Source organism: Macaca nemestrina, chromosome 10, assembly GCF_043159975.1.
Source record: "Macaca nemestrina isolate mMacNem1 chromosome 10, mMacNem.hap1, whole genome shotgun sequence".
In the NCBI taxonomy this organism is placed as follows: Eukaryota; Metazoa; Chordata; class Mammalia; order Primates; family Cercopithecidae; genus Macaca; species Macaca nemestrina.
The window spans coordinates 118,133,268-118,154,778 of record NC_092134.1 but is presented as its reverse complement, the minus strand read 5'-3'; the positions used below and the strand labels follow the sequence as shown (position 1 = coordinate 118,154,778).

The window sequence follows — 21,511 nt, the reverse complement described above, 5'->3', positions numbered from 1 at the left end:
TCTGAAAATGCTAGGACCCTAAAGAATTATTCTAAATCGGCTCTGTCTTTGTCTATAAATTGAACAATACAGCTTGGATGACAGCCTATCTGTTTACAACATGGTTTACTATGTTAAGCCCACTGTTGAGACCTACTTCACAAAACGAGAGTTTCATTTAAAAAAATTACTGCTCATTGACAATACAACGAGTCACCCAGAAGTTCTGCTGGATATGTTCAGGGAAACAAATGTTGTTTTCGTGTCTATTAACACAATATCCATTCTGCAGCCAATGGATCAAGGAGTCATTTTGACTTTCAAGTCTTATTATTTAAGAAATACATTTTGGGGCCGGGCACGGTGGCTTATGCCTGTAATCCCAGCACTTTGGGAGGCTGAAGTGGGCAGATCACGAGGTCTGGAGATCAAGACTACCTTGGCTAACATGATGACACCCCATCTCTACTAAAAATACAAAAAATTAGCTGGCCATGGTGGCATGTGCCTGTAGTCCCACCTACTTGGGAGGCTGAGGCAGGAGAATCACTTGAACCCGGGAGGTGGAGGTTGCAGTGAGCCGAGATTGCACCACTGCGCTCCAGCCTGGGAGACAGAGTGAGACTCCGTATCAAAAAAAAAAAAAAAAAAAAAAAAAAAAAAAAAAACATTTTGTCAGGCTATTGCTGTCATATATAATGATTCCTCTGATGTATCTTGGCAAAGTAAATTGCAAAACTTCTGGAAAGGATTCATCATTATAGATGCAATTAAGAACATTCGTGATGCAAGGGAGGAGGCCAAAATTTCAGCATTAGAGGAGTTTGAAAGAAGTTGATTTCAAGCCTCATGGGTGACTTTATGGGGCTGAAGACTTCAGTGGAGGAAATTATTACAGATGTGGTAAAAACAGCAAGAGAACTAGAATCAGAAGCAGAGCCTGAAGATGTGACTGAATTGCTACAATCTCATGATAAAACTTGAATGAATGAGAAGTTGCTTCTCATAGATGAGCAAAGAAAGTGGTTTCTTGAGATCAAATCTACTCCTGATAAAGATGCTGTGAACATTGTTGAAGTAACAACAAAGTACTTAGAACATTCCATATCTCTGACGTATACCTGTCTATACAAACATGTACATACAAATGTACACTATGGTGTAACAATAGCATAATAGCTATACACACATATGCATATCCAAAGGAAAGGTAACTATGTTAATTTCAGTAATATATATTTATGATTTGAGCAATGAAAAAAGATTCTAATATTGGATTTTTAAATATATGAAATAGTCCAGATTGTAACTAAAGAGTTTTAAATGTACATACAATTTGTTATGAACAATTAGATGCTAGTAATGCAAAAGTGCCCAAAACAGCTCTGTGAGTGTTTTGCCACCAATCCAAATTTAAGAGTAAGCCTCTTTCACTAGGATAGGCATCCAGGTCATCTTTAAAACTTCTGACTTAGTTAATCTCTTCAATGATGCCTGTTAACACTTCATTTCTTGTCCATTGCCTTTTCATATCCAAAGCAATATTCTCTTTATTGTGGTAGTGTGGAACTGAGCCTACAACATCTCGAAGATATGTCTACAATCTAATAGTCAAATCCAAAGTTTTTAATAACCTCTTCAATACATTTAAGACTACTGAACAGTATTTTTTCTAGCTTTCTGATGGCCTACCCACTACTGGTTTTTCGTCCTTCTCTCGGGCATTGCCTGTTTTCATCTTCAGTCCTCTAAAATAAATTTAATGGCCATAACGAGTTCTGATTTGAGCATATAAAGATCTCGTTTCTGTCTAATTTCCCTTTTGGAGATTTGATCTTGACATTGTGTTGCTGAAGACGTTTCTTCAGCTTCCACCTAGTTTTCAGGGAAAACTTAGAACTCTTTGGATAATGTGCATACTCATTTATCATCACTCTCCACTCCACTTAGTGATATAACCATACCTCCTTGCTTCCCCCTGGCTATGCATTTCTTATTCTCTCAACTCCATGCCTCTCCTCAAAAAACTTCAAGCTTTAAAACATGGCATAGGTTTACCTCCTTGGGGAATTACATATTCTCAATCTCTATCTCCTGACCTTGTGATCCACCCACCTTGGCCTCCCAAAGTGCTGGGATTACAGGCGTGAACCACCACGCTCGGCCTATATTCTCAATAAACATTTGTGGAATTAATGACTCTTGAAATTTACAATTTCAAATCTCATCTCATATACACAGGTGAGTTTCACACTTCCATCTCAACGAAGAGAGGTTTGAATCACTTATTTCCATTAGTCCATTTTCCATCAATATCTCCTATGTCAAACCCAATAATAATAATGTTAACTCAGAATTCTGTCACACAAACCTGTTGTTCTTTTTGGCTTATGCTTCCCCTCCTTAAAGTGCCAGCAACATTTTCCCAGTCACACAAGATTAAAGCAAAAACCACACTTTTGATCTTAGGCGAGTCTCTTAACCTGTCTGAACTTTAATTTTACCATCACAAAGTTAGATATATGGACTAACAGACCTCTAAGACCTAATGCCAAGTTTAAACTTCTATAGATCTGTGAGTGGCAAATATACAAAAACACAAGCTGGTAGTTGTCATACTATTGGTCTTTAATTGTTCTAAAATTCTTATTATAACATCTTTCTTTAAATAGACCAAATTAAAAAATCTAGATTTACAATAAGATGATAAGGAATTTGTACTATTGCTTGACACTGAAATGAATTAAGTGGGATAGATCTATCCCCATAGAAAGGAATAGGTCTTTCCTGTACACTATGCCACCAAAATGAACAGTGATGCCTCTTACTTTGAAAACCAGATCTGCAAATTAAGCTCTAGCTGTGTAAAAACAACAATGATAGTAAAAAAAATTCTACATACAAAACACAATTAATATAAAAATTATTACTTTTATTGCTAATGAGTAGATATAATTAAATACCAACTAGGTGGTTTAACCTCAATCAGAAAAAAATTGAAATTGTAAGGATGTGAAGAAATGACAAAAATCATAACTACCTTTTAATTTCCTTCATTTCTTCCTTTCTCCCTTCTTTCTCTCCTCGTTCCCTCTTTCCCTCCCTCCTTCCTTCACTCCCTCTCTCCCTTGTCCCTTCCCTGCCTCCCCCTTTTTTTCTTGCTTGGTTTCAAAAAATGTGTAAAAAAATTACCTGCTTTTAATATTAGCTGGTTTAATAAGATTTCCTATTTGACCTTTTTGTACATACAATGAACTGTTCTATTTTATGGCCCAACTTTGTATTTCTAGGGAAGATAAGAATGTTAAGATTTCTTTTTGCTGATTACTCCAACATGTTTGTTTATTTATCTAGTTTTCCCACCTTCTAACTGGCCTGGGAAGAATAAACAACTTTAAGGCTGAGAAAATTATATCAAGTATTTTGAAGCAAGAGCAAATTCATTTTCATATTTGAGTAAGAAAAGTAACAATATAGGTACTAGCTATCATTTCTCATACTCTTCACAAAACCCACTCTTGCCATTCACTTTTGCTTGTGGCAATCTCTATAATTTAACCCTAGGTTACATGTACAACTATTTTTCTGACACATAGCAGACCAAAAAAAGTCTGGTTTTAATTCACAGAACTTACTTGACAATTTATGTATCTCACTAAAATACAAATAAGCCAACATCTTTGAGGGATTTTCTTAAACAGAACACTCATATCCCTTCATTCCCACAATTTTGCTTACATGAATTTGGTCTGGAAATAAACCAGTATTAGGCTTTTTTTTTTTTCACTGTTTCCTAAAGATACATATTTTGAGTATAAACTAAATACTAAATTGAGTTCACAAGATAGGATTTTTATTAAGCCATTTGTATACTCCAAACCTCTTATGACTCCTCAAAAACTGTAGATTATAAATTCCTAATTTTTTATGACATTCAAGGCCCCCCAAAATCTGTCCTTCATCTACCTTTTCAACTTTTTCACATTAAAACATAATCTTTCAGGTCAGGTCCATTCTTATAGGTTGTGGACCTTTATTTTATGCTCTGTACTTCTATATTTACATCAGTAAAATGGAAATAATGATAGCTTTGCAGAAGGTTGTTAAAGATTACATGACATGATGAATATAAATACTTAACCTAATTCCTAGCCCACATTTACATCTAGATAAATGTTATTTCCTTTTTACTAGAGTCCTTGAAAGTACACTCTACATCAAATAAATTAACTTGCCTAGTGTTCCACACACATACCCAGAAATTCCCTGAAAAGACAAAAAGTAGTACTGGTTATATGCTACATAATTTCCACAACATACCTAGAATATCTGTTCCTTATTATAAGCTCTTTTCCTTCACTTTACTTGGAATATCTTCCCCTCAATTTCTCTCCACTTCCACTCACATTTTCAAGTCATACCTATCCTTCACGACTTCGCTTAAATATCTCAGTTTTAGGAAGGCTTTCTTCATTTCTGCCCTCTCACTGAAACCCCACCACCTTACCGCCCTACTTTTGAAATTGATCTCATGCAGTTTTGTACAGTTTTGTTCTGATCTGTACATGTATATTGGATGTGGGCCATGGTCCTCTAGAAGGATGGTCCTCAAAGCACCAGTCTACAACAAGATAAGCAGCAGCCCCAGAATGCAAATCAATTCTATCACTAAGTACCCTGCTTAGTTCAGCTGATGTTCTTTTCATACTAAGACTTCTTGATGAAAGAAGTAGCTCAGACTACATTTGTGAGTAGTACTGCTCTAGAATCATATGCCAGAAATTTCCTATTCTCCTTCTGTCAGAAAGTATTGTTCTTCCCCCATATACTCCCATGACGTATCCTATATCCACCCATCTGTAATGTTTCCCACAATATTATCACAGCCACAATTAAGACTTTTATGTATATCCATTTTCCCCACCAGACTGAGTTTCCAGTAGATAAAAATGTGCCTTTCTCAAGTTGAAATCCAATATATTTTATACATAGACGATAGTAAATATTAGTTTAATTAAAATGATTTATCTCCCATGTCACTATATTAAAGGACAAAACATTTAAGATTTAGATAAAACACGACCTCATTCTTTTCCACCATTTTCTACTATCATACTGTTACTCAGAATGCCCTTAGGGTCCAAATAACATTAGAAAAAGAGTACTGAAGTGAGAGCTAAATATAGAAGGTGATTAGAAAAAGAAAAAGACTGGGGAATATAACTGAAAATAAAATAAAGAAGACAAAGGTACACAGAAGTCTAGGGTTACGAGTAAAGGAAAGTTGATCTATTTCTCGTTGATTTAACACAGTATTGAGAAACTATCTGAAATTCAACTAGAATATTATAGGGATACAGGAATGGGGCAAAAGCATAAGTAAGAGTAAAGATTATACCTAATTTCCAAACTTTTCCCCTAAACCAAAGGATAAAATATTTTTACTCTCCATTATAAACCTAGAGGGCTTAAAATTCTTAACACATTTCCCCAATAAATATAAACTCTATTCTTTTTTCTACACAAGAATGCACTTGACAATGCAAATTGTAAGGAGTAATGTTAGGCTATACTAGATAACCGATAATAGATCCACTTGTATGATCCAACACTTAATCTTTCAGGACTGAGCTACAAAGTCTACAGTTCTTATCACAATCCCATAATAACTGTTCAACCTATGTTTTCCCTTTAGCTTTGTAGACCAGGTATTTGGACATGAAAACAAGACTTGGTGCTAAACTTTATTCTAAATTGGATTTGTGCTATCCATTCCAAGTGGTTTTGAGGTATTCATATTTCTTAACTAAAACTTCTGGTTATACTGATCATTCAAGTTTTTTCACTATTGCTACTTATGTAAGATTTACTATGATGTAGTTTTTTTTTCTTCTTCTTCAGTAGTGGTGCATAAATGAGGTACTTCACCCACTAAAGAAATCTCTTTATAATTATAGGGATCATATAAAAATCCCGTTATCCACCATGAAAATCTGGTAGCTATTTAAATGTAACAGAAATATGTAACTATTAAGAATTAGATGAAGGGACTACTATCTTTTTTAAATTATAAAATAAAAATTTTAAGGAGTATATTTTTTCTCAAAAATAAGCAATAGCTGTGAGAAAAATATTTAGAGATGATAAATGCATATATATAGCTCATATATTAAACTAAAAGCATCTCAATTACAAATAATCAAGTTTTCTTTTTGATACTAGCTTTTGACTCTCATACTCTCTGAATGAAACCACCACCTATATGTATAACTGCTACATTTTATGTTAACACACAAAATGAATTAACATCATAGGTCTAAAATGAAAAATAACTTTATCTTTGTTTTGGTCTACGCAGCAGATGATCATGAAGATCAGTTGGTCAATATCAATTCAAGCTACTAAAGGATTGTGATAACAAACTGACCTGTAAATACGAATGAAATGCCAGCTTCAGACCCAGAATGATTAAACATGAAATGTCAAAGAGTGGATAAGAGGACATGAGAGGAGAAAAAAGGAAAGTGGTAGGAGCTACATATAAAAGACAACTTTGTAACACTTTTTCAAAATTGTTTATGTTTTATGCTGCTACCAGGGTTACATCATTACTTTCTTGGGCCCTACGATTTTTGCTCTTGTAAACTCTTTTTTCCATAAAAAAATTAATAAATACAACAAAATATTTTAAAATTATATTTTATGATTCCGTTGGTATAAAAACTAATCTATTAATATGTATCAAATCAAAACATTTTCTTCAACCTCAATGTTCACTTGCTTGTCTGTTTTTAAAAGGAATGAAAACATCTTCATGAGACCCTGAAAGTATTATGGGTTCCGGCACTGTGCCTACAGTTCTCAATGGATAAGTTGGCCTTGGCCCTGTCTATAACAATAGAGTTTCTCCCCAACTATCTTTTCTTTCCTGTGATTATTCTAAGAATACTTGAGAGTATAACATATTTGCAAAGCTCGATTTAACACAAGCATTATATTACATTTATTCTTTTTTTTGAGACAGAGTCTCGCACTGTCGGCCAGGCTGGAGTGCAGTGGCGCGATCTCGGCTCACTGCAAGCTCCGCCTCCCGGGTTCACGCCATTCTCCTGCCTCAGCCTCCTGAGTAGCTGGGACTACAGGCGCCTGCCAACACGCCTGGCAATTTTTTTTTTTTTTTTTTTTTAGAAGAGACGGGGTTTCACCGTGTTAGCCAGGATGGTCTTGATCTCCTGACCTCCTGATCCATCCGCCTCGGCCCCCCAAAGTGCTGGGATTACAGGTGTGAGCCACCGCATCAGGCCCATTTATTCTTATTGAATCTTTTGTACATGTTACATTTATCTACTTCCGTACCTTCAACTTGCTGACTAACAAATCTACGAGCTTTCACCATCAATACTCAAAAATACAAGCACACGTGTCACCAGACGGCTTCCCGTTTCCCAGAAGTTATGCTGTCATTAAAATACCTGAAAATGTAGTCCCTCTTATGGTTTGATATGAGATAAAGCATTCAAAAAATAGAAAACTATGTTTGTTCCAGGTAGACACTAGCAGTAAAAATATAAAAAAACTGGTTAATTAATTCACATTTAAATATTTGTTTTCCCATGATTTTCTTGGACTGTAATGTCAGAGACTTAATACACACTTTTACAAACATAATACTATTTAGCTAGACCATTTGGTAACCATTTGATGTATAGGTTGTGAGTTTTATCAAAGTAACTAATACAACCTTGATTTTAGATAGCTGGGAAGATCGATGTCTTTGAAAGAATTTTAAAGATTGCAGATGGAACTATGCAAGAAAAGGAGGTAGCAACTTAGGGAGCCAGGTTAGCCAGATACACCCTGGATATTAAAAGAGTGATAAACATTCCTGAAAGATCCATCTTCATATTCAGTGACTAATTAAAGCTAGACTAGAGAAATAAGATGTTTTTCTCTAATTGCACAGTCAAAATGACCATGGTTCTCAAACTCTATAAACCTACAAAATACAGCAAAGTCTACCTTAATACCTTACTTTCTTTATATGAGATAGCCTTCGCCAATAAATCATTCTCAAAAGTTACATTATTTCTAGCTAATAAGCAAAAATGCTTTTTTTTCACTATAACTCAGGCTGAACATTTCAGTTTTTCATTAAATCATCTCTGAGCACTCGATTTAAGGGTCAAGAAATGACTGCAGGCTGGGCGCAGCAGCTCATGAGGCAGACAGATTGCTTGAGCCTAGGAATTCAAGACTGAAGACTGGCCTGGGCAACATGGAGAAATTCTGTCTCTACAAAAAAAAAAAAAAAAAAAAAAAAAAGAAAGAAAAAAAGAAACACACAACAACAACAACAGCAAAAACAAACAGAAAATAACCCAGGCATGGTGATACACACTTGCAGTCCCAGCTACTGGGGAGGCAGAAGTGTGAGAATCATCTGATCCCAGGAGGTCAAGGCTGCAGTCAGCCAAGATAGTGCCAATGTACTCCAGCCTAGGTGACAGGGTAAGACCTTGTCTCAAAAAAAAAAAAAAAAAAAAAAAAAGAAAAAGAAAAGAAATAACTACAGTGCCATTGCTGACACCAAAAATAAACCCACTTGTTTACATGTTTATAAACTTTTATTATAAAATACCAGTTTCCGTGTCTTCAGTGCCAAGTATATCATTCTCACCAATAGCTCAATTGTAATTTCTTTTTCATATACACTAAATGTCCATCCTATATCCTTCCTTAAATCAAACAGTCTCTATTATTTCTGCTTTAGATTATAGCGTTTTCTTTTCTTTGCCACAAAGGAGGTATAAGAGACTATAGGTAAAGAATTGCTACTACTGTGGAAAGGGGTATATAAAGATCATGTAATGATTGTTCAAGAGATTTACAAAGCAGGTTTGAAAAGCCACATGTGGTTAACTGGTCATTGTGCTATAAATATTTACCTTCTTTTTAGATAAAAGTTTTCCCAATACTTTTGATTATTAAAAAACTCACCAGATGGACTTTACTACTGAGTTACAGGTTTTCTGGTAAGAATACAGTTAACTGTGAGACTCCTTGCAGTGGGTTTTCTGAATAAAAAAGAGATTGAACATTAGGTACTTCAAAGATGGTGATCCACAAAAGTATATTCTCTTGTGTAATAAATCAAGGAATAAAAAAACAAGCATGAGAAAATGTATAAAGCCAAATCATACCAGAAAAAGCAAAGATGGGAATCATTTTTCTCTGGCCTAGAAACCTGAAGACAATTCATTTCCAATAAGATTTAAAATGGCATTTCCTCATCTAAATTCTTAGGTAAACATTCTCATTAAAAATAAATTCTAATATTCATTTATTTATGCCTAGTAAATCGACACTATAGCTATTCAAAGAGGAAGTAAATCCCGGTGCCGTATTTTGTCCTTGGGTAGTCACTGCTGATTGCGGACTTGAGGCAATCAAGTTTAGTGATGCACTATATGCAGACCACTGCAACCTTGTTGCTCTTAGAAATCTCTATAACTTTTGAGGGAAGCCCAATTAAAGTATTCTGTTTTTAAAATTTCCCTAAAATGAAAGGAATGGGAAGAGAAAATGTAATGAAAACATAATAGGTTTCATCCAGTAAAGACATCATGTAATAGAGAAATCCGAAATAATACAGGTAGCAACTTAAAAGAGAATTTAGCCCAAAGCTAGAGTTATAAGAAGAGGGAGACAGTGAACAGATGATCCCAAGATGATGCAGATCCTAAGATGAATTCCAAGAGGCACAAGAAAAGGTCAAGGATTCTACGGAATACAAATACACTCTCATGGAGGGATATTTAAACCTGAACCGAGATTGGGGGAGTCCTGAGAGAAAGGATTAGTCTCATAAATCATGAAAAACTACTATAACAGATTCTACCTACAGCAAAGTCCTCGATGTCCTGTATCCATACTGTTTTCCAACTCAAACCACTGAGTACCATAGAAGAAGGGGGAAAGGCAATAGGAATATGTTGAGTGCATACTCACTTAGAGCTCAAAAGACCTCAGGCTTTATGTGGCCTACACGGACATTTTAGAACAGTGAGGTATTTAAGGATAGGTCTTCAACCTTCATTGTGTTTCCATTGTTCTCAAACAATGGCCCAAGGTTCTGACCACAGGACAGTGGATTTTCTCTGTGCATCTTAAGACTGTGTGGTTTACGTAATGTCACACCTGTAACTAATAGTTGACGATCAGTTTTACTCCTCTGTGGAAGTAAAAACAATCTTATAAGAAAGCAGGAAATTTTTCTTCAATAATCATGAAGTGGAACCTTTTGATATAAAAACAGTAACACATAAAGAGGCATTATGAAGAGAAACTGTATATTAAATTTGCTTTAAAAAATCAAAAATTAAAGAGAAAACCATTTGTTTGTATCATTAGGAAAGTTGGCTACTGAAAGGTTTTCATTAGAATACCCAAGGACTTCAGGAGATCATTTTAAGTTCCATAATTCTGACCAAATAACCCCACTGTTTTTTTCCTGATTAAAATGTGTTATATATAATTCTGCAAAAAATCCTCACTGTTTTTTCTTTAGTAAAAAAGTTTCATTGTTTTTTCTTCATAGAAAGGAAGGAAGAAAGGAGGGGAAAAAAGAGGAAGCAAAGGAAGGAGAGAAGGGAAAAAAAAAGGAGGAGGAAGAGAGGAAAGAAGGCAGGAAGAAACCTGATAAAATAGTATCAAATCAAAGTAGTGATAGTGAGCAAGTCTGAATTACCACTGACTTCAAAGAGAACCAGAGAATTTTACCATTAAGTTTGAAGCAATGCTAGGTTGAGATTATACTACTATCACTCTATTAACTACTTACAAGAACTGTTTAAGCAGTGGATGCTGAATTTTATCAAAGACCTTTTTGAGAATTTTCATAGAAGGTTTCCCCTTCAGCCAGTGAGAATATAAACCAGAAGTCGGCAAAGACTTTCTGTAAAAGGTAATGTAGAAAATATTTCAGACTTTACAGGCTATTGGGCCTCTATTGGAAATACTATAGCAAAAAAGCAGCTATAGATACTAAGTAAATGAATTAGTGTGACTCTGTTCAATAGAACTTTGTTCACAAATTTACAAGTAGTGGGCCAGATTTTCCAGCAAGTTGTAGTTTGTTGACCCCTATGATAGATTATGCTAATACATATTTCTTTGTATAAACTTTCCTGACATTCCCTAAACTAACTCTTTTTAGGCATGGTCTATTAAAAGTGTAGTAAAAGGCACTGATAACTTTCTCATCACAGTGAACAGGCAACCTACAGAATGGGAGAAAATTTTTGCAATCTATCCATCTGCCAAAGGGCTGATATCCAGAATCTAAAAGGAACTTACACAAATTTACAAGAAAAAAACAACCCATCAAAAGGTGGGTGAAGGATACGAACAGACACTTCTCAAAAGAAGATATTTATGTGGCCAACAAACATATAAAAAAAAGTTTCTCATTACTGGTAATTAGAGAAATGCAAATCAAAACCACAATGAGATACCATGTCACACCAGTTAGAATGGCGATCATTAAAAAGTCAGGAAACAACAGATGCTGGAGAGGGTGTGGAGAAATAGGAACACTTTTACACTGTTGGTAGAAGTGTAAATTAGTTCAACCATTGTGGAAGACAGTGTGGCGACTCCTCAAGGATCTAGAACCAGAAATACCATTTGACCCCGCAATCCCATTACTGGGTATATACCCAAAGGATTGTAAATCATTCTACTATAAAGACACAATATACACTTACGTTTATTGCAGCACTATTCACAATAACAAAGACTTGGAACCAACCCAAATGCCCATCAATGACAGACTGGATAAAGAAAATGTGGCACATATACACCATGGAATACCATGCAGCCATAAAAAAGGATGAGTTAATGTCCTTTGCGGGGACATGGATGAAGCTGGAAATGATCATTCTCAGTAAACTAACACAGAAGCAGAAAACCAAACACCCCGTGTCCTCACTCGTAAGTGGGAATTGAACAATGAGAACACATGGACACAGGGAGGGGAACATCACACACTGAGACCTTTTGAGGGTCAGGTGCAAGGGGAGGGATAGCATTAGGAAAAATACCTAATATAGATGACGGGTTGATGAGCACAGCATACCACTATGGCACGTGTATACCTATGTAACAAACCTGCACTTTCTGCACATGTATCCCAGAACTTAAAGTATAATAAAAAAAAGAAAATAAAACTTTCTCTAATTTTATTTAGAATTTTTGCATCTCTATTCAAAGTGTTAAAGGACTTATTTTTTCTTTTCCTTTTTTTTTGGAGGAGAGTTTGGTATTGCAGTTATGCTAATTGTGGAAAAGTTTAAATTTATTTTTGTGCTCTGGAAAACAGCCTTATTCAGAGTGGAAATTCTCTGTTCTTTAAAAGTTGAAAATACCTGCATAGTTACAGTTGCCATTTTTGGAGATTATTCTTTGAATTAAAAAAAAATTGTTCATGAGTCCAGTCAGTTTATGTTTCCTCCTTTCTCTGTATGTAGTCCTGTGAAATCATACAATTCATCAAGATTCTCAACCTTATTAATAAATAGCTTGATGTAGCCCCATTTGCCAGTGTGAGTTCAATGTGATATTACTTCCTGGTAATTTATTTAATAAGAGATATATTAAAGTAAAGATGTAAAATTAAAGGTGGAAAACATGCAAGATTAAACTGAACAACAGAACTGACTTCTCAAAATCTTCAATATTCCATATGGAGTGTGAATACAAAAAATTGGGATATACTATGAATTGCTTTCTAAATTGATTTCACTATATAACTTTTTTCTTGGACATTATATGAAATGTGTATTCTTTGGAACAAAATTTTAAAAATGCCAGTATATACTATAATAATTTATCACAACTCCACAACTACAATCACTTCTAATTTTGTGCATTTGTGTTTTCATTTATTAGTAGAGAAAAAAGTTTATCTAGTTTTCTCCCAGTTCATTAATTTATTTTCTTATGCTTTTCGGGTTCTGTGTTATGGCTCCACTGAGGTTGTTTTATTATATTTTTTCTGCTTCTAAAGTTAAATACTTAATTCTTTTTTCTCATTTATTCTATTTAATAATGAATGCATCTAAAGTTATCAGTATTAGAACTCTGATCATTTCACGTGAGTTTTGGCATATACTCTTCATGCTGTTATTTTTAAAGCATGTAATGAATTTTGATTCTTATTTTAAACACAAGATCAATTAGTAGTATAGTTTCTTAAAAGCTTTCAAGTGATCTATATACAGACATATAATAGATCAACCTTATTAACTATTTATCAAATCCTCCACATCTTGGTGTTCTGCCTCATCCATTTGTCAAAGAGAAACAGATAATTCAAAATATTTCTGTATAATTTTGTTTCTGTCAACACCCCATATTTCTAACATTTTTTTTCTTTTCTAGACTTCAATATACTCAAGTACCTTTTCCTTTATGTAGTTTACTTAGTATATAAATGTTTATGACGTTTTATCTCTATATAACAACAAAAATATCTGTTCCAGGACTTTCATTCAACTTGGTCTGATAAATAATAATGCTACTTCTGCTTTCTGTCTTTGGATGCCTATTACATTTTTACCTTTCTTTTACTTTTAACATTTCCATGTTATTTTTCTTTCTGTCTTTTTTAATGAGTATGAAACTAGAACAAATCCAGAAAATATTAATCTTTCAAAAATACATTTATCCATTTAGTGTGAGTATGGACAGCTGTTTTTATTATATTAAGCTATATATATAAGTTTATCTGTTTACATTTTTTATTCTCTTTTTCCTTAAAATTCTGCTTTGTTGGTAGAAAATACTACATCATACTGACTTTCCAAATATTAAAGAACTCCTCAAAAACAATCTCTAATATTAAATATTCTATTTATTGCAGGAATCCAATCCTAGGATAAGACTATCATTCCATGTTTCAGGTATCTGTGTCTGCCTGCCCCTTAAGTTACTCTTTTTAGCTCTGAGTTAGGAGATAGTAGTGAAGTTTGCCAGAATATTCTCCTGTACTTTTTGACATGTTTTTGCTTCATAAAATATAAAATTTTGGGTGTCCTTTATGGCTTCCCATATCAAATACAATATTTATTTGAAAGAAATCCTTTCATGTTTTAATATGAGTGTTCACAATGCTCACTAAATATATTTATTAAATAAATAAGAATTTGAAATGAGAATAAGGAAAAGTTTAATGTTTCTGATTACACCATATCAACTTACCTCTAAGTCCTGAACTTAACTAAAAGAATTAATTCCGTGCTAGAAATAATTAAATGTAGGAGGTAGTGGCTACTTAGTGACCCTCTATTTTAATTAAAAGAGTTGCTAATATATCCAATCTGATGGAAAAAAACGAGAAAAGAAGAAATTAACAGGAAGAAAAAGGAGGAAAATACTAATTTAAATAATCACTCTTTAAAATCAGTTCCCAAATAATATATAGCATAGAAACTTGGCAAGGTGTTTTTAATTTTCTTTTCTTTGAAATAATGCCATGTATATGAACATAAGCAAATACTGAACATAAGCTAACTGCTTTGACATTAAAAATCGTGTATTAGTTATGCAGCATGGTACCAGGGCATCATAGGACAGATGTAACTATTGAGGCCAATCTTAAATTAATGTATGTTTTCTTTTTCACAGTCTCACAACATGCTGACTTGGGAAAAAGGTGGGAAGGAGACAGTGAGTAGGAGAAAGCAACTTATCAAGAAAAATGGAAAAAATACATTGCACTTGTTTCATATACCTCACAAGCTAAATAGTCTTTTTGTATCTCTAGAGTCAGGGCCTTGAATCCAGGGCACTGGAGAACTGAACCCCACTCTTACTCTAGAATTATAGTGAGTCTATGGCTCAAAAAGTAGGTTAAAAAGATGCTGCAGGAATAGTTTTAAGTGGTCAAGAGCAGTAGGTGGACTGTAGGACTAATTCCAGCATGGCAGCCTTGTAAAAAGTCTCCAAGGCAAGCTAAGTGAACATATTTCATGATAACAAAATAACCAGGATCATAGCTGTGACTGTAAGTCAGCTGCCAGATATATAGTCCCAGTGTGAGGATGCACCACAGCAATACCTAAGAAAGAATTAAGCTCTAGAGGAGCAATCATCTATTTCAATTGCTCAGGCCCCTTAAAGAATATGATCAAAGCTGTGGACACTCTCCCAAGAACAATATGTAAGTGCATATATCACACAGTTTCAGGGGGTTCACAGGTTTCAAAAAGCTCATCCTTCAACCCTTAAAGTGATTTAACACCTAGGTTAAGAACCCTTAACTTTAGAGGTTGGTGAGGAAGCAGTTCAGTCTTGAGCTGAAGACATAAGTGAATGGACACCCATATTATGGTATTATGAAGCTTTAATTTACCCCTTCCTTTGACTCAAATTCCAATACCACTTACTGAGTGAAGAAAATTACATATTGGATTTTGATTGTTTTATCAACATTTTAACATAGGAGAAAGAATAACATAGGAGAAATAATTCCTACTATATTTCCTATATGTAGATTACAGAAAACACAAGAAGGGAATATCTGCATCTTGAAGAGGCGTGAGAAATTAACCTCAACTTTCTCTCTCTGTCTCTCTCATTCTCTCTCTCTCTATCTCCCCTTTTAATAAGTAAGTAAAAATAATACAGGGAATGAAGTAGCACCTGCTAAACTGTGGGGAAAAAGCAATAACCTGGTTACCTCTATATAAGGCACAATCCCCTTCCTAGTTCTCTTGAACTATCCCCCTACCTGACCAGTGGGAGGGAACAAGTATGCCATCTTGCTTTCCTCTATAGAGATCACCACCAAGCAAATCTTATGGAAAGTAAAGAAATGAATGCTTACACAAATGAATGGACTAACTGTAGAATAACAGTAAGATTAAAATGAAATGATCACAAATATATTCTTAATTCTGATATCTAAAGATAACATTTTTAGAACACTGAATAAAATAATTATTTCTACCCAAAGTGGCCATTTGATCTAACTGAAACCTATCTATTGTCTCCTTGATATAAATTTATTTTCTGTAATTATTTAAATATTGCTACTGTCTAACCCCAAAATGCTTTAAGCCTATAGAGGGGTGGGGAAAGGGAGACAGCGTCTTAAATACCACTTATCTTCTAGGCAGCAATTTCCCCAGATGAAGAGGTCACCACTGTTTAACAGTGTGCTGCCATGTTAATTTAGTATGACAAGATAAAGCAGTAATCTCAGCTCCTGGAGGCTGTAAACCGCCTGCTATCCGGGGACATGCTCAAGTCGATTTGCACTGTATATCACTTTATACAATTGCCATGACAAAGCCCCCTGGATTCTCACATGTAAATCTCTCTATCCCTCTCTTCCTTTGGCCCCCTCTTTTTCTCTTTCATTCCCTCGCAATTTCTTTCTCTTTGCTTCATCACGTACAGGTAGACCACATCCACTCAGCACTAATCTCTGAAAACTTAATGCTCTGCATATGACAAGGGACATACAATACACACCCCTCTCACAAACAGTCTGTCAAGTCCCCCAATTTAAGAGAAGATGTTCAGGGACTTAGATAATCCATTGATCCCACTTGCATCGGCTTTTATATTTCAATCTGTCGTGTTAAGTTGTCAAGGGGAACGATTAAACTGATGTTTCATGATTTGAGATTTACTTTCCTAGGAAAGATAGTTTTCAAAGCTTCTCTTACTAAGTAAGTTCTGCTTAAAGATTATCCCTAAGAAAGCTGGTGTATTCCTCCTGGTATAAATCTAGTAATAAAACAATAAAGCATTTTAGGTAAGGACATGTTGGAGATATTCAGGGTTATAAACCTAAGAATGTAAAACTGAATAAAATTTGGATTTTTCAAAGTGTCATCTGTGTAGTTCTCTCTGCATGAAGCAAAAACACCATATGTAAAAAGGGGCGAAAACATGTGTCTATCTATCTAAAACAAAAATAATTATAGAATCACTGAAAAGGACGTAAGTGAAGAGGGAAGAATTTATATGATACGAAATAAAAAGATCACATGAAGCACATTAGGAAAGTGACAAGTCAAGGTTTTACCCTCCCCACCAAAAACGGCAGAGATACATATTTAATCATCAAGAATTAGCAGTTGAAGATATACACGTCCTCAGTAGGTATGTCAGTTTGAGAGGCAACATGTCAGATTTCTAACAGGCGAGCTGTTATATTATAAACATCCACATGTATTGTGCCTTTCTCCCATATCACATCCTTTTTAACATCATTTTAAGCCCCTCTTGCTGATAACACAGAAGCAAGATCAAAAGCCTAAAAAGCAATAAACAAAATGATAACAAATGAAGGACTGAATCCTTCATAGTACCCCTAAAATCCCTGAATGAAAAGGAATTTTAAGTGAAATGAAATATTTAAAAAGTAAGCGGATATACTAAAAAAAAAAAACCACAGTAATAAACACAAACCCCTGAACTATGTCCTAAAAGAATATCATCATGTAGCCTTTAGAATGTTCATGCAAGAAAATTAAGCAATTTTAAAATATATTATATTCCGAAATTTTGTTTGGTATTGTGTTATTGTGTTGATATTGTTATTTTTCTCTGGTAAACGGTTTGAAGAAGTATAGTATATGAAGCTACAGAAGAATGATTCGATTTATCAGAGTGAGTTGCTGAGAGGATTACAAGGGTGATGGACAGGGAGTTCACACTAACTGAAACCCACTCCATAAAAGTACTATGTTAGGTGATTACCTCATTTAATGATTATATCAGCTGCTTATGCATTAAATATCATTATTTCAAGATTTAAATAAGGAAAATTACAATTAAAGTGTCTTGTGAGCACAGGCTTTGGAGACATTCATGAATTCATCCATTAAACTATCTTGAAATACTTGCTGTGTGTCAGGCACTGTGCCAGATTCTAAAGATAATGACAAACAGACAAACATGTTATCCCAATAGAACCATAGCGCTTTCTGCTTTAAATGAGTTTGCATCTCCTGTTCAAGGTGAATTACATCCGAGGATATTGACAGACCTTCCCAGTAAGACTACTGAATCACTTAAAATGGGGAGTCACGTGAGTCATATTCCTTTAGGTTATTAAAAGGAAAACATGACTATTGGAAGCCTATAAGAAAATACAGTCTTTCGTTCTGATACATAATCGTAATTAGTAAAAAGAGACAAACTATATAAGAACTATATCATCTATTCAGTGCTTGCTATGTGCCAGCCATGGTGCAAAGCCATTTGTGAAAATTCTGAAAATATGAAAATTTCTGAGAATTTTCATATGGAGAGGTTCTTATTACTATGACCATTTTAATATGAGAACACAAAGGCAGAGGGATCCCGCAAAAAGATCACACACCTTGCATGATTTGGAACCCAAGCAGTTTAAGGGCAAGCTTAGGCTCTATACCGCTTCATTATGCATCTCATAATCTTATCAAAACATGGTTTTTGACTTGGCTTAGGTAGATATTGTTGTGGTGGTTTTAGTGGAGGTGGTTGCTATTGCTGACTATCCTTAACAGCATTAAGCAAAATACTGTCTGCAAATAAACAATATTTTTAAGAACTGAATCTGTTATAAATATTTGAGAGATAATATCTCAGATTGAATAAATGATTTTTCAGTGACAAGAGACTGAGATTTCTACAGTATTTGATTCTCATTTCAAATGTCTTTTTTTTCTTTAGCTTAAGGTTTTCTTATAGGTGACTTAAATTTATAAGCATTGAAGCCAGTTGACATTTCATACAACATACTCCTAGATCACAGAACTTAAACATTTCTCTAGGCACTTGTTTAACTAACAACTGACAATTACTGAGTACCTGCAGAGGCCAGCAACAGAACGTTTTATGTGTCTTGATTTCCTTAAACACTGTACGCACCCTCTAGGTTAGATACTATTTTTATCGCTGCCATTTTACAGATGGCAAAAATAAGGGAAAACGATTTCCATAATTTGCCAAATGCAATACAGATTTCAAACAGACCTTGGAATTTACCCAGTAATTTTGTCACTCAGGGTCATGTGCTTAACTACTACCCTATACCAATTCTCTTATGGCCAGAATACAAATTAATAAATTAATACTAATTACTACATGAAAGGTTTAACAAGTTGCCCTTTAGAATCTCATATGTTGCCCAATAGCCTATTATTCTAAAAACAGTCAAATTCCTGGCCCATTTAAAGCCAGTTAAAAAGATTTAAAAAAACTAAGTTTTCCATAATGTTTGAACTAGTTTACAATCCCACCAACAGTGTAAAAGTGTTCCTATTTCTCCATTATGGAAAACAGTATGGCGATTCCTCAAGGATCTAGAACTAGAAGTACCATATGACCCAGCCATCCCATTACTGGGTATATACCCAAAGGATTATAAATCATGCTGCTATAAAGACACATGCACACGTATGTTCACTGTGGTAGTATTCACAATAGCAAAGACTTGGAATCAACCCAAATGTCCATCAGTGACAGACTGGATCAAGAAAATGTGGCACATATACACCATAGAATACTATGCAGCCATAAAAAAGGATGAGTTTGTATCCTTTGTAGAGACATGGATGCAGCTGGAAACCATCATTCTCAGCAAACTATCGCAAGAACAGAAAACCAAACACCGCATGTTCTCACTCATAGGTGGGAAATGAACAATGAGATCACTTGGACTTGGGAAGGGGAACATCACACACCGGGGCCTATCATGGGGAGGGGGGAGGGGGGAGGGATTGCATTAGGAGTTATATCTGATGTAAATGACGAGTTGATGGGTGCTGACGAGTTGATGGGTGCAGCACACCAACATGGCACAAGTATACATATGTAACAAACCTGCACGTTATGCACATGTACCCTAGAACTTAAAGTATAATAATAAAAAAAAAAAAAAGAAAAAAAAAAACTAAGTTAACCCTAAGTTAGGGTAAAATAAATAATCAAGTAAAGATTGTTCTACCTGCCTCCCCCACAAGTATTTCTAAAGGCTGTTCAAGTTATTTATTCTGATAAAATATTTTTAAAAAGATTTTAACATTTATATGAGTGCAGAAATTGAGCAGAGTTATTAAGTGCTTGCGTTCTAAAACCATGAACCCAAACTGTATCATTTATTTATTAGGTAAGTCATTTTAACTATGAATGTTTTCCATCTGTAAACTGGGTATAACTGTAGTTGCTGAACTCACTGGATTAACAGAGGATTGGCTGAGATAATCAATGTAGGGTGGCTGGTACCCAGAAAACATTGAAATATTATGCATTGCTATTAATTATTAGATATCTTATTCTAAGGAGCACTGACTGAAATCTTCCATATTTAAGTTGCACCTATCAGACTGAAGATTGGCTATAAGATATATTCAACAAAGCTTTCAACGTTGCTTTTTATGTTCTACTGATGACCCTGGGGAAATCAGAATCTCAGATACACAAGCATGTTCTCCAGCTTCCATGTCCCTAGTGGTGCAAGGCATGCGGGCCACTGTCACAAGGACTGAAGATGAATACTGATAACAGCCTAGCAATCTCTCCTACTCCAGGATGTGTGTTTACACAGAGGGAAAGGTCTAGTAGTGGCTGGAGAGGTGGTTACAAAGCTTTGTACAGTAAGTGTAATGCTAAAATTAATGTAACTTATTTTTCTTATACTAACAATAGGTTTTGAATTTTCACGTGGTACCTAGTTTCTATGTTTTACATAATTTTATAAAGCTATATTTGGAGCTATACCCCTATCATCTTTTTCATATCCTATCTCCATTTTAATGTTTTTATTAACCCTTCGAATAGCACTTTGTAGTTTAGGGATATCAACAAACAAGATTACTTGTTTTGTCTCAAGACAGGCTGGATTTTTAAGAGCTAGGAAGAGACACTGAAGTAAACACTGCTTCTCTATATAATGATAACATTGTTTGCCCTGCTGCCACGGAAGCAGCCTTGACTAAATAAGACACAAAATCTAGTCACTTGTGTTCATTTCCTTTATCATGTGATGTCAGTGTCACAGAGCTGGCCAAGGCTGCTCTCCTTATATCACACCTCATCTGCTCACATGATCATTCCTAAAAATGGTCTATGGGAAAATTTTAAAAAGCATTTTGCACACAAAGGAGATGTGTAACCAAATGGGCCATTTACAATTGTCACCTTAAGTTAGCTTTACATTTATTTCCCATTTCAAACACCAAAGAATGTTCCCCCATTCTCTCTAGTAAAATACAGTAAAAAAAAAAAAATTGCTTTCCAAAACAAGAAATAGGAAGAAACTGGCAAAAAAAAAAAAAAAAGATTAAAATGGGTAGTATACTAAAATTCTATCATGAATTGAGTTTTAATGGCAGCTTTAATGCCAGTACAAATTATTAGTATCTCAGGCTTGTGAAAGAAGGAAAGGGTTTAAATACACTGAATGCTTTTAATTTACCTAATGTACCACCAATGGTGCCCCAAGCATTTTTAGTTCTGATTGCATTTCTGAAGG

The 21,511-nt window shown here is 34.7% G+C and overlaps 1 protein-coding gene across 30 annotated transcripts in view; it reads right to left on the bottom strand.

Annotated features, from left to right (window-relative positions):
• Window positions 1–21,511, bottom strand: part of LOC105492120 (SRY-box transcription factor 5) — a 1,036,234-nt gene that overhangs the window by 334,851 nt on the left and 679,872 nt on the right. The window contains exons 1-2 of one of the 30 annotated variants that reach the window (XM_011759063.3): window positions 9,988–10,005; window positions 8,977–9,053 (exon numbers count right to left, since the gene is read on the bottom strand). The exons of the other annotated variants lie outside the window; for them this stretch is intronic. The gene's annotated coding sequence lies outside the window, so the exon portion shown is untranslated. Of the gene's footprint in view, window positions 1–8,976; window positions 9,054–9,987; window positions 10,006–21,511 lie in introns of those variants that run through there. 30 annotated transcript variants of the gene reach the window in all.